An 11,795-nucleotide genomic window follows, 5' to 3' on the forward strand; every position below is an offset into this window, starting at 1 on the left:
AAGTTAATTCTCTTCCCTAGGGCAACTTGAACCCTAAAGTTTCAGCCCAAACCAATTTTCCTGCTGAGAGATGCCAACTTGAGACTAAACCTGATTCTGTAACTATTGCCTCCCTATGGTTCAGAAATTTATTAATAAAATATTCCTTCAGTTTTAGAATGGGACTCAATGGAACTGGGGATTATGAACCCACTCTTAAATTGTTAAGAGATTTGGGTGAGGAGCTGTGGCAATCACAAGCTCTCTCTCTCTCTCTCTCTCTCTCTCTCTCCCACTCTTACTGTTTCATCGTGAGGTTGAAGATAACTCTTCTTAATTACAAAGCCATGTTGGCAGTGATTTCCCAAAAGGTCCTTGCTTTCTTAAGTTTATGTTTGCCCTTCTTCATTCTATTTAAAATTCCAGATTTAGTTACTTTTTTCGTAACGGTCTAAATTGTTCTTGAATTTACTTAATGTCACTATCTCTGTCATTTGAGTTTTTATTGTTTTGGGTTTGGCCCAGGTTTTGTGTTGTGAGGTTTAATTGGTATTAGAGCCAAAAATCCTTTTCCCTCCCTCTAACCATGGTGGCCAACAATGAGATAGTTTAGCAACTCAACTCCCATATGCATGAAACTGGGGTAGACACTCTTGACCATCTCACAAACCAGGTTGATTTACTTCACCACTAGTGTTGATAATCTCGTCGCAACTCACTTTTCTTCAGACCATTATGACATCCCTACAATCTTCCATTGATAGGCCGACATCTTCTGATAAAAGAAAGAGTCCAATTCCGTTTCGAGATTCTTTCAACTCCATTCCGTATTCTCCTACTTTTCCTCATAGCCAACCTCAGACAGCCACTTCCATTCCTCCCAATCAGCATGACCTGAGTTCTTTTGAAGGGAGTGTGGGTTCTCAGGGAGGGGCCCCGTCTCACATTGGCCACCACACTTTACACTAGGATCGCTACCACCATTTGGGGCTGGTTGACATCTCGACAATCCTTTTTATGGAGCTGAAAAGTGGGCTAAGTTGGATGTCCTTGATTTCTAGCCTTGATTGGACTCATAGCCGGGAGATATTCCTCCTACGGTATAGATTGAGGCTAGGAATCTCTTATTTGCTAAAACCAAGTTGAGGGTATCGATCGAGTTTGCTAGATCAAGTAACAACAGAATTAGACTTGAGGCATTAGGTTGGTCATCATCTGGGTTGAGATGAAGGAGACTGTGAACTGGAAAATTTTAACTACAAGTAGCATATGCACCTTCCAGTTCTCAAAGTTGAGATAGGATAATATGGCATTTGAGGAGTATGTGGCGAAATTCTACTAAGCCACTAGGTCTGACGTTGAGTGGAAGGAAGAGGTGTTAGTGGTGTAGTTTCAGAATGTTTTCTTTAGATCAGTGCCGGATTGGCTTACAGCAGGTTACCTACACGAGATGACAAAGAGTATAGGTGGCATATAAGTTACAAGTCTAAAGTAACCTTACAATTTGAGGGAGCTTCTCAAGCACTTTCTTGAAGGGTGATAGTGTGATTAAGCAACCTTCTCAATCAGAGAAGCCATTCAGTAAACCATAGCTCAGTGGATCTTTTATGGCATCTTCAACCAAATCACCCATATACTCCTCGTGGAAGTGATTCTGACATACCTACTTCAAAGACAAGGGCACAGAATACAGATACAGTGCTTCAGATGCAAGAGGTGCAAGCATTTTTCTTCTGTGTCCTAATCGCCTTGTAGCTTTTGCTGATAAGGACATTCTCATGGCTAGTGCATTGGAACAGCAATAAAAGTGAGTTTATCTGGAGGCAAAGCGTGAGCTTAGTGAAGGTAGCGGTAACAACCTTGTACGTTTTTCGTCCTGTTTTGGCCCCACATGAGATCTTTGAAGAGGATGATTGGCATTGTAACGATTATTTCCAGACCAGGGCGAAGTGCAATGACAGTTTGTGTACTAGTAGGGTTTTGTGACCTGAGGTTGCGTTAATAATTGATGCAGTTTCATAGACATGGTTGGCCCGGCATGACCCAATCTGAAAACCTAGACCAAGATGAACTGGATCCAAACCGGGATTTTGGTCCAATAGTGGTTGGTAGGGAATAAGAGGGTAGACCTTGGCGCAATGGTAAAGTTGCTCCATTGTGACCTAGCGATTGCAGGTCCGAGTCAAGAAACAACCTCTGTGCAAAGCGGGGGTAAGGCTACTATAATATGGCCCTATATGGCTCCATCCTGGAATCAGGACCTCCCCTAGACCCTGTAGTGGTGGGAGCCTCATGCATTGGGTATGCGCTTTTTTAGGGTTGGTAGGGGGAGTCTATTTTATTTTGGGTTTTTTTTTTATTTTTTTATTTTGGGGGGAGTTATATACATAGAAGATAGTTCGAGTTTTTTTGGTTTCCTTGAGTCCGTTTCTGCTTTAGGTTGAGATTAGGAGTCTTTTTTTTTTCTATTTGTATGATGTAATCATCAATTAATCAGCATAGTTGATCTAATAGAATTTGAGATTGATAACAGACCAGCCAAGGTCTTCTTTTTTTTTTTTTTTTTTTCTTTTCATAGCCCCTTCTACTTTTGGTTGATCCTCCTCCTCATGGCAGATTTCCTTGATCCTTCCATTGTCGTCTTCTTTATTTATTCTTCTTCCTTTCTTGGGAGCCTGTTATCCTCCCCTGTTGGCGGTATAGGATCTCTCCGGAAATCCATCTCTAACAACTCAGATCGAGCTGAAACCTTGGGAGATTTTTTTTATCTGTCAAGAAGGTTTTCTGTTAGTGGAGGTCATGGACCAAACGGTTGGTTGTGAAAAGAGAATGGATTAGATGTTTAGATAATCATGTGATGACTCAAGGTTGGCATAATGGAAATGGAGAGGCTGGAAAATATTTTGAGCTTGATGTGGGGAAAGGAGAACGATCATGTAGGCCTCCTTATCTCTTTATGTAATGATCAATAAGTGAGCATCCCTTTTGTGCTTGTGCATATGCATGATTTGAGATAATGTCAAAATTTGCTCTCTCTAGCAACTCATGGGAAACCTTGTATTGCAAAGATTTGTTTGCTGTTTGGTAAAGGATATCGGGATATCTGAGACCAACATTTGTTGTGATGAAATCTGTTCCAAGTTAAGGTAATCTATATGGCTTACAGCACAGATTTTCGTGCAAAAATATGGTCTTTGGGGTGGCCCTGAAATCATTGAATTGTATTGTTGGGGCCAAGTCTTATATGCAGCTCACTGTATAATAATAAATTTGGAAGAGTCTTGCTACCCTGATGGCCACCATCAGACAATTCCCCCCCCCCCCCCCCTTCCCTTTTGAAAATCATTTGATCATCAGGTAATTTTTCCTGTGACTGTCAGGTTAGCATATTTAAATTGGGAAAGAGATAAATAGTGCGTGGCTGTCTGGACCAGCTTTTGATTAGGTTAAAGCTAGGTGAATTCAGGTCTTCAGGTTGTATCACTTACGTGGTTGGCCAACTGATTAATTGTCCTGTGAGTCCATAATGTTCGGCAACTTTCTTTCTCTCCTTCTTCTTCTTCTTCTTCTTCTTTTTCTTGTGTGTGTGTGTGTGTGCGCGCGCGCATGAATCTTTATATAAAATGACATCAAAAGTGCATACTTACTGGGGTGTGGAGTCATCCTTGTTTACCCCAGTGCCATCTCTATCTCTTTTATTTTAAAATCTCTCTCTCTCTCTCTTCCATTGTCCTATGTTGTGTCTTATTAATTTATAGCCTTTATCAGTATGTGCATGTCCAGATTTTAACCATTCATCACACTTTCATTTTTTGCGTGATTGAGTGGTCATCTCTAAGCTACTTAGCTGCTGTTCAGAGTTATGATCATTCTTTGGGCTTCACCTCTCTCAACTTATTAATGAAAACAAACGAAGGAATATTTGGCAACTTCATTTGTTTTAGGCGCTAGTCAATAAGGCTTCTTTTTTAAGCTGTTTAATTTCTATTTTTTAATGATAGGTTGCCCAAAGAAAGAGCTTATGTTCTAAATTCTAATGATTATGAACTTGGAGAATACAATAGCTGATAAACATACTTGAAATGTTTAATTTTGCAGTTAATGGGGCAGCATTCAATTGGTTCAGATGCTGGAAAGTGACTCCTTTTGTTGATTTTGTGATTGAATTTGGTGGAATATGCACTCTCATTAGATCTTTTGTGTGTTTTTGTTGCCATAAATTAGATGCAAGGGAATGGTATTTATTACACCACACCAGTGAATGTGGAGATCATTTGTTTCAGCAATCAGGACTTGATAGCATACTAATGGTACAACTCAACTCATTTTTATCAGTAATAATAGATGTGTAAGGCTTAGGATGGGCTATTCCATCTAAAATCTAATGCTTTTCTCATAGAGAGTATTTTTGTAGAAATATGTGAACACCCACCTAACCAAAGTTATGTGGGGGCCCTTAACAGCTGTGACATGGAGTGATTAGGGGTGTTAAACCCTTAATTGAGCCGGATTGAACCAAATTGGACCAAAGTGGGACGGTTTTGTTTGGGATAATATGACACCGGTTGAAAATTGGATCACACCTGATCGATCGATTGAAAACAGTGCCAAATCTGATACAAAACTGATTAACCGGAAACTAGAAAAATCTATGTTTTTTGATATATATTTTTATATATGCATGGTAAACCGGAATTGAACCAGAGTCAGCCCCATACATATCCTCTAAAAGACGGATAAGAGTATCAAAATAAACTAGAACCAAATAGAAATGACAAAAACTGAGCCTTCCCATACCCGGGTTTGGTTTGGCTTAGTTTGACTTGAAGACCAGTTCAGCCTGACCAAAACTGGACGGAGCCAACTGTTTGACACCTCTAAGAGTGATGAATAAGGGTGTAAAACGGCCCGGAATCAGATATTTGGTTTGGTTCTAGGGAGTGTTGCAGATTGAGCTCTGCCTCGGTTCTCAAATTCGGTACTTCTACCGAACTTATTCGGTTCTGGTTTAGAAATACAGTGAACTGAACTTGGTTTATACTATATATAGTATTATAATTGTATTATAAAATATAGGGAAAAGGTTGGGTATGTCGCCGATATCAAGTATGCTAGCACTCATTGTGTCTATCTCTCTCTTTTATTTTTTTTGAAATGACCCTTATATTCTTCCTGAATGATATTCCATCATGTGATCCTATTGGTGCTATCTGCTAGCATACTTGATATCGGCGGCATACCTACCCCTCTTCCTAAAATATAATGCAACTATATATTATCAATATATTAATATTATAGTATATTGATATATTATATTATATTAGTATTAGCTAACCAATATATATATATATATATATAGGAGAGAGAGAGAGAGAGAGAGAGAGAGAGAGAGAGAGAGAGATATCTTGGAAGAATATCATTCATTTTCCCTTTTATTAAGTGATTTAGTTATTATTTATATGGGGGGACTCAATATCTCCGATTAAACCGTGTCATTTTAATCAAGTTTTTAACTTATCCAAGTGTTGAGTTGACTTGGCTTAACTCATTATTTAATATCGTAGAACAATTATAAAAGTCAACCACTTCTCCTCATTGTTGGCAAACTATGTTTTGACTAGGAAAACTAGGAGGAGTTTGGTCAAAAGATTAGAAACCTAGTGAAGAGTCATGCAGACTTGTCTTATATCAAAAAATGACAAGACTAAGACCAAATCATATCGAGTCATTCAAGACTCGTTTGTTTTGCCCGAGTCACAACAAAACGATTGATTCTTGTCAAAAGTTTAAGTCGGCATTTTTGAATGGTTTTGAAGTAAAATATATTTTAATGATGTTAAATGTTCAATGACCTAAGTCTTTTGTATTGAATCTAACGACTATTGAGTGCAGACATCTAAATTTTAATTAAAAAAAAAAAATATTCATAACCATGACACTCCAAGTCGGATCTTATCAGTTTCATTCAAGAGACAATGAATGATGAGCTTCATAAAAAAAATTTGAAAAACAAACATTTTTATTGTATCTTGTCTCATTTAATTTATTTATTAATTAATTATTTCGATTGCTTGAGAAAGACTAGTATAGAAATAAGAGGGGGAAATTTGACATGACCCTACTCCAACACACTAGGATTTAAAGAGGACGAGTCGAGTCACAAAACCTGGTTTTCCAACAATGCTTCTCCTATAGAAATCATTTTAAAAAACTCCTATGTTTTTTTTTTTTTTTTTTTTTTTTTTTTTTTTTTTTAAACCAAGATATTTCCATTACACTATCATTGAGGTTAAAATGACAAATATAGACAAGGGATATGGTGGATTCATTTAAAAAACTCTTCGTTTTTAGACTCTTGGTTGTTATCCATAAATCCCATAAAGCAGCTGTTTTCAAATTTTATATGCATTCAATTGTTGACTATATTTTCATAACACTCAAAATAGTTTTGTACAATAGAGATGAGGGACTTGATGCATTCGAACCAGCCATAACACTCAAATAGATTTGTACAATAGGGACCTACATTGTCAAGAAGGAGAGAAAATGAGTATGGGCCAAAATGGTCATCGGAGCATATAATAGAATTGACCCGCCATTGAAATAGAAATCGAGGGGCCTCGTTAGGGCCCGACACAGGAAACCGAGTAAAGAGAGCAAAAGTGAGGTAAAGAGTTTCAGCCACAGGAACAGGGACAAAGCCAGGGACCTACATTATCAAGGAAGAGAGAAAATAAGTATGAGCCGAAATGGTCATCGGAGCATATAATAGAAGTGACCCCTTTAACAGTCCAAATTTGAGTGTTATGATTATGTCACTACTGTTAGATTGCAAATGCCATATAATGCATGGATCAATAGTTTTGTATTCTATTAGTATTAGAATTAGACAGTAGAATTCAAATTGAATTCTAAACAAATAGGGTTTTTTTTTTTTTTTTGACCTAACAGAAATTAATAAAACCATCTAAATCCGACCCTGCATGACAAAATACAAGCCTGTGTATGGGTTTAAATAAGTTTTATAGGCTGAAGTTGGCCTCAAGAATCCCAGACAAAAGTCATGGTAATGATTGCGCCAATCTCACCCACCTAACCTGCAAGATATGCCAACCCCTTGGTGGATCATATACTCAAGGTGAGCAACATATTTTACATGTGACCTGTATAGAGAGTTCCAATACAGCTCCATGTCCGTTTTGGTGTTGATATCTTTGGTGGAAGCATAGGCTCTAATGCCTTGCACTACTCAGGCATGTCAATAAATCAGGGAACTCTACTGTGAAATGAATGTCGAGTTTCTTCCTCATAAAATTCTTCTGGTACATTGGGATACCCTCATTGTTGATCACCTTGAATTGATCTGTTTCCAAAAATCCACCCCAAAAAAAGAATAAATAAATAAACCAATCAACCACCAAGAATCAAGAAGACATCCCAAATTGACCCTACCCCAAGACCTGGTTTAATGAATCTTCTCAATAGTTAAACGCCTTACCAATTTTGACGACTTCTTTTGGGTTAGATTTGTTGATGAGATGATGAGCTGCCTTCCATCCAAGTGAGTCAATATGAACTGGAAGCCACACAACGCTTCTATGAGGGACAAGGTGTGCTCATAGAAGAGATCGTCTCCCTACCTCTTAAACTTGAGATTCTTCTTCTGCTGTAGAGAAAATAATATGTCTCCTATGACGGTATCAGGCTGCATAACACTTCCAATCATAAGATCGCTGCATTAGTATTTTTAATATTTCTCGGAAAAATAACCACTCAGGAAAATAAACACAATGGAGGAGAAGAGAGTCTCTTTAAGTATCGGTTCATCAGCTTCCCCTGGGAAAGTAATCCTTTGTCCATTATGCATTCCCTTCTCAACAATAACCTCCAACACCATCTCATCTTTGCATTGAGGGCAACAATCTTTGTCACTGATGGTCTCTCCGGTGCCTTGCGCTCATTACATGGGTGTTGCATATGCTGGATCATGGAAGGACCAAGGTGCCTGATCGATATGTTCATTCCCAATCCTTGACCAACAGAACATTTTATGGTAGCACCAGATTTTGGTCCTTTACTAGAATTCATCAAACAAAGAGAATATCACTGAACACCAAAAATATGGATTGAAAAGTGCGACATCTGCAACTGTTCTATCAATCACCCATTGCACTTGGAGCAAATCACATTCCTCTAGAGACATTTTCTTTGTTGAACCACTGTATAGATCCTCCAGAGAGACTTTGAGGGGGTGGATGACATCCTCTCACCTTCTTTGTCTTCGGCCTCTACTGCTGCCACCACCTGGTCACCACAAGCATTCAATAGCTAAAACAAACAACTCAATATATTTAAGAATCAATTAATAGAAATAGGGAAATGTAGATTGATAAAAGCCAATTTTCTCCAAAGAGGCTACCACCAAAGAAAGATTGGAATATGTCAAACGGGTCTTGGGCACCAGCATCTCCACCCATTCCTTCCTTAAGCGCATCTTCTCCACATATTGATCATAGATTTGACGATTGTCAAGATCTCTCCAAACCTCATAAGCTTGAGCCAACTCTTTGAAATGCAGTGAAATCCCCAATTGTAAAGTCAAACTACTCAGCAGTGAGAAGTTATTAAAAATTCATTAATCTGAAAGGCAATGAGATTGCTAGAAATTGGACACAACAAGATAACGAGCTAGATATTCTATTCAACATTTACTGATAGCATAAAAAGGTCATCCTTACGCTGATGTGAGTATCGCTGCTTAGAAACTCCAACATCAGACACCCAAACTAAACCTACATCGTCTTGTTGAAATTCTATATTGGCATTGATTGTGATGAGTGTACAATGGTGCTATTAAATAGAGATTACAATGTTTGAGTTATAGACAAACTCTATTATCACATGTGAGAGACTCAAACTCTAAGAGTAATAGGGTAGGACTCTGTTAACATATGTGAGTAATGGACTGAAAGTCTATTATCGCATGTGAGAGTCCTATTCCAACTCTGCTATCTCATGAGGTAGTCTTGGACTGCAAGTCAGTCTCTAGAGTTTGTGCTCACTAAAAATGCCTACAATGTAGGAGAGGTTGTTGAGTGTGAGTATGACTCTATAGATTGAGTTTGCATGGGACACAAACTATCCTAATACACCCCCTCAAGTTGGGGATTTGAATGGTCGAATCCGCAGCTTGTCCCGTAGAAAGGAGAACCGTGAGGAGCTGAGAGCTTTGGTGAGGATATCAGCTATCTGGTCATGTGTTGAAATGAACTACACTTGAAGGTCTTTGGATGCGACTTTATCACGGATAAAGTGGAAGTCAATTTCAACGTGCTTGGTACGAGCATGAAAGACCGGATTGACCGAAAGGTAAATGGCCCCAATGTTGTCACACCAAAGAATGGGAATAGGGATCCCTAATTCCTCAAAGAGAGAACGAAGCCAAGTGAGTTCGGCGCAGGCATCAACCACTGCTTTGTACTCAGACTTGGTTGAGGAGCGTGCAACTGTCTTCTGCTTCTTGGAGGCCCATGCGATCAGATTAGGACCCATATAGATGACATAGTCACCTGTAGACTTGCGATCTACACTGTCACCAGCCCAGTCAGCATCGGAGAATGCTTGTAACTGGAGAGAGCAAGATTTGGAGATGAACAACCCATGATCCTTGGCACCTTGGAGATAGCGTAGAATTCATTTGACAAGTGTCCAATGGTCTTCGGTGGGGGCATACATGAACTGGCAGGCACGGTTCATTAAATAAGCCACATCAGGCCTGGTGAGAGTGATGTATTGGAGAAAACCTACAATGGAGCGATACCTGGTGGAGTCCGAAAGAAGGACACCCCCTGTGGAAGAGGTTGCAAAGGTGGTGGCCATGGGGGTAGTGACAGGCTTACAGTCAGTCATGCTGGCCTTCCGGAGGAGATCAGTTGTGTACCTGTGTTGAGAGAGTTGGACACCATCAGACCGATATAGGGCTTCAATACAAAGGAAAAAACTGAGACGACCAAGATCCTTGATAGAGAATTCCGAAGCAAGCTAATGAAGGAGAGTTTGAACATGAGTTGGTTTTTTCCCTGTAATCAAGATGTCATCTACGTAGACAAGGACATATGTGACTACAGAGCCCTGCATGTAGATAAACAGTGATGTGTTAGTTTGGGATGATCGAAAATCGGAATGAGGAACTCAGATAATTGGTGAAACTAAGCCTAGGAGCCTGTTTGAGCCCATAGAGGGACTTGTGGAGGCAACAGACATGATTAGGGCACAGGGCATCTTCAAAACTCTGGGGTTGAGCCATGTAGACTTCCTCAGATAGAATATCATGCAAGAACCCATTAAGAACATCAAGCTGGCAAACATCCCATCCTTTAGATATGGCCAAGGAGAGGACGTTGGTCTCTTTCTTCTTCTTCTTCTTTTTTTTTTTTTTTTGTTGCAAAGAAGTTGCAAAGAAGAGGGGGCGTAGGCTATTGGAGAGTGGAAAACGTGGGGAGGAGGAGGGTGCTCGGTGGAGCTTTATGCGGCCCGTGATACCATGTTGAAATTGTATACTGGCATTGATTGTGATGAGTGTACAATGGTGCTCTTATATAGAGATTACAATGTTTGAGTTATAGACAAACTCTATGATCACATGTGGGAGACTAAAACTCTAATAGTAATAGGGTAGGACTCTGTTAATATATGTGAGTAATGGACTGAAAGTCTATTATCACATGTGAGAGCCCTATTCCAACTCTGGTGTCTCATGAGGTAGTCTTGGACTGCAAGTCATTCTCTAGAGTTTGTGGTCATTGAAAATGCCTACAATGTAGGAGAGGTTGTTGAGTGTGAGTATGACTCTAGAGATTGAGTTTGCGTCCTGATACATCTCAACACTGATAAGTTTTGCTTAATTAGAGGTATGGTAGTGATCCTAATCATCGATCCAATGGATTAAAACCTATGAGACTAATCACATATCGTATGACTGAAATGATATTTCTACGAAAACATAAGGATCTCAACTTCCTAATTAAATGAGTAGTAACTCCAAGGACCTGAGTTCAGAGAGGGCATCCATCCAATAATTATAGTTGAAACCCCCCTCCGAACAATGAAACGCTTGGACTACATGGTAATAGCAATACCTAGGCTCATAATCACCCTCCTTGGTGAAAAATTTTCACCTCAGATAGTCCCAAGAAAACAGTACCGCGTGAAAACAACCACTCAAAACCACCACTGATCCTTACCACTCTTTGATCACCAAGCTGCTGTAATCAATTAATGGCCAAAAGTGATGGAGGGATCTACTGATTAACTTGGTCTGAATGCAAATGGATTCATAACATGATCTTTAAGTATAATGAAGCTAATTATCTCAATGGTAAAATTACAAAAGAGAAGATTAAATTGTAAAAGAATCAAAAGAAACATACAAGAGTCACATATATAGATGGATATTCTAGAGAGAGAGAGAGAGAGAGAGAGAGAGAGAGAGAGAGAGAGAGAGAGAAATGCATGTCACATGAATCGAGAATGATGAATCGAGCATCTTAATCTTTTACCTAATAAAAAAATGAAGAGGGTCTTTGCCTGAGATGAAAGAGAAGGCTTTTCTGCTGAACTCCGATTACTCACCACTCATTTTCCGAAAGAAGACGACTCTTTGGGAGCAGTTTGGCCACTTTAGGAGGGAGAACGACATGCATGGATTTGTAAGTATCATCGCAATATTTCTCCGAGTATTGAATCTGACCCATCTCTATCTATTCTTGATGTCATTCTACTTCGATCTCTTAAAGAGGAGAAGAAACCAAGAAAAA

The 11,795-nt window shown here is 39.2% G+C and overlaps 1 protein-coding gene and 1 pseudogene across 3 annotated transcripts in view; one reads left to right on the plus strand and one right to left on the minus strand.

Moving 5' to 3' along the window:
- The window catches only part of LOC122087362 (nuclear transcription factor Y subunit B-like), a 31,683-nt gene extending 27,324 nt beyond the window's left edge, over positions 1 to 4,359 (plus strand). For all 3 annotated transcript variants that reach the window (XM_042656459.1, XM_042656461.1, XM_042656462.1), the window contains exon 6: positions 4,078 to 4,359. The gene's annotated coding sequence lies outside the window, so the exon portion shown is untranslated. The remainder of the gene's footprint in view (positions 1 to 4,077) is intronic.
- Positions 4,360 to 7,131: 2,772 nt separating this feature from the next.
- The window catches only part of LOC122086904, a 12,810-nt pseudogene continuing 8,146 nt past the window's right edge, over positions 7,132 to 11,795 (minus strand).

This window comes from Macadamia integrifolia, chromosome 8 (genome assembly GCF_013358625.1).
Source record: "Macadamia integrifolia cultivar HAES 741 chromosome 8, SCU_Mint_v3, whole genome shotgun sequence".
In the NCBI taxonomy this organism is placed as follows: Eukaryota; Viridiplantae; Streptophyta; class Magnoliopsida; order Proteales; family Proteaceae; genus Macadamia; species Macadamia integrifolia.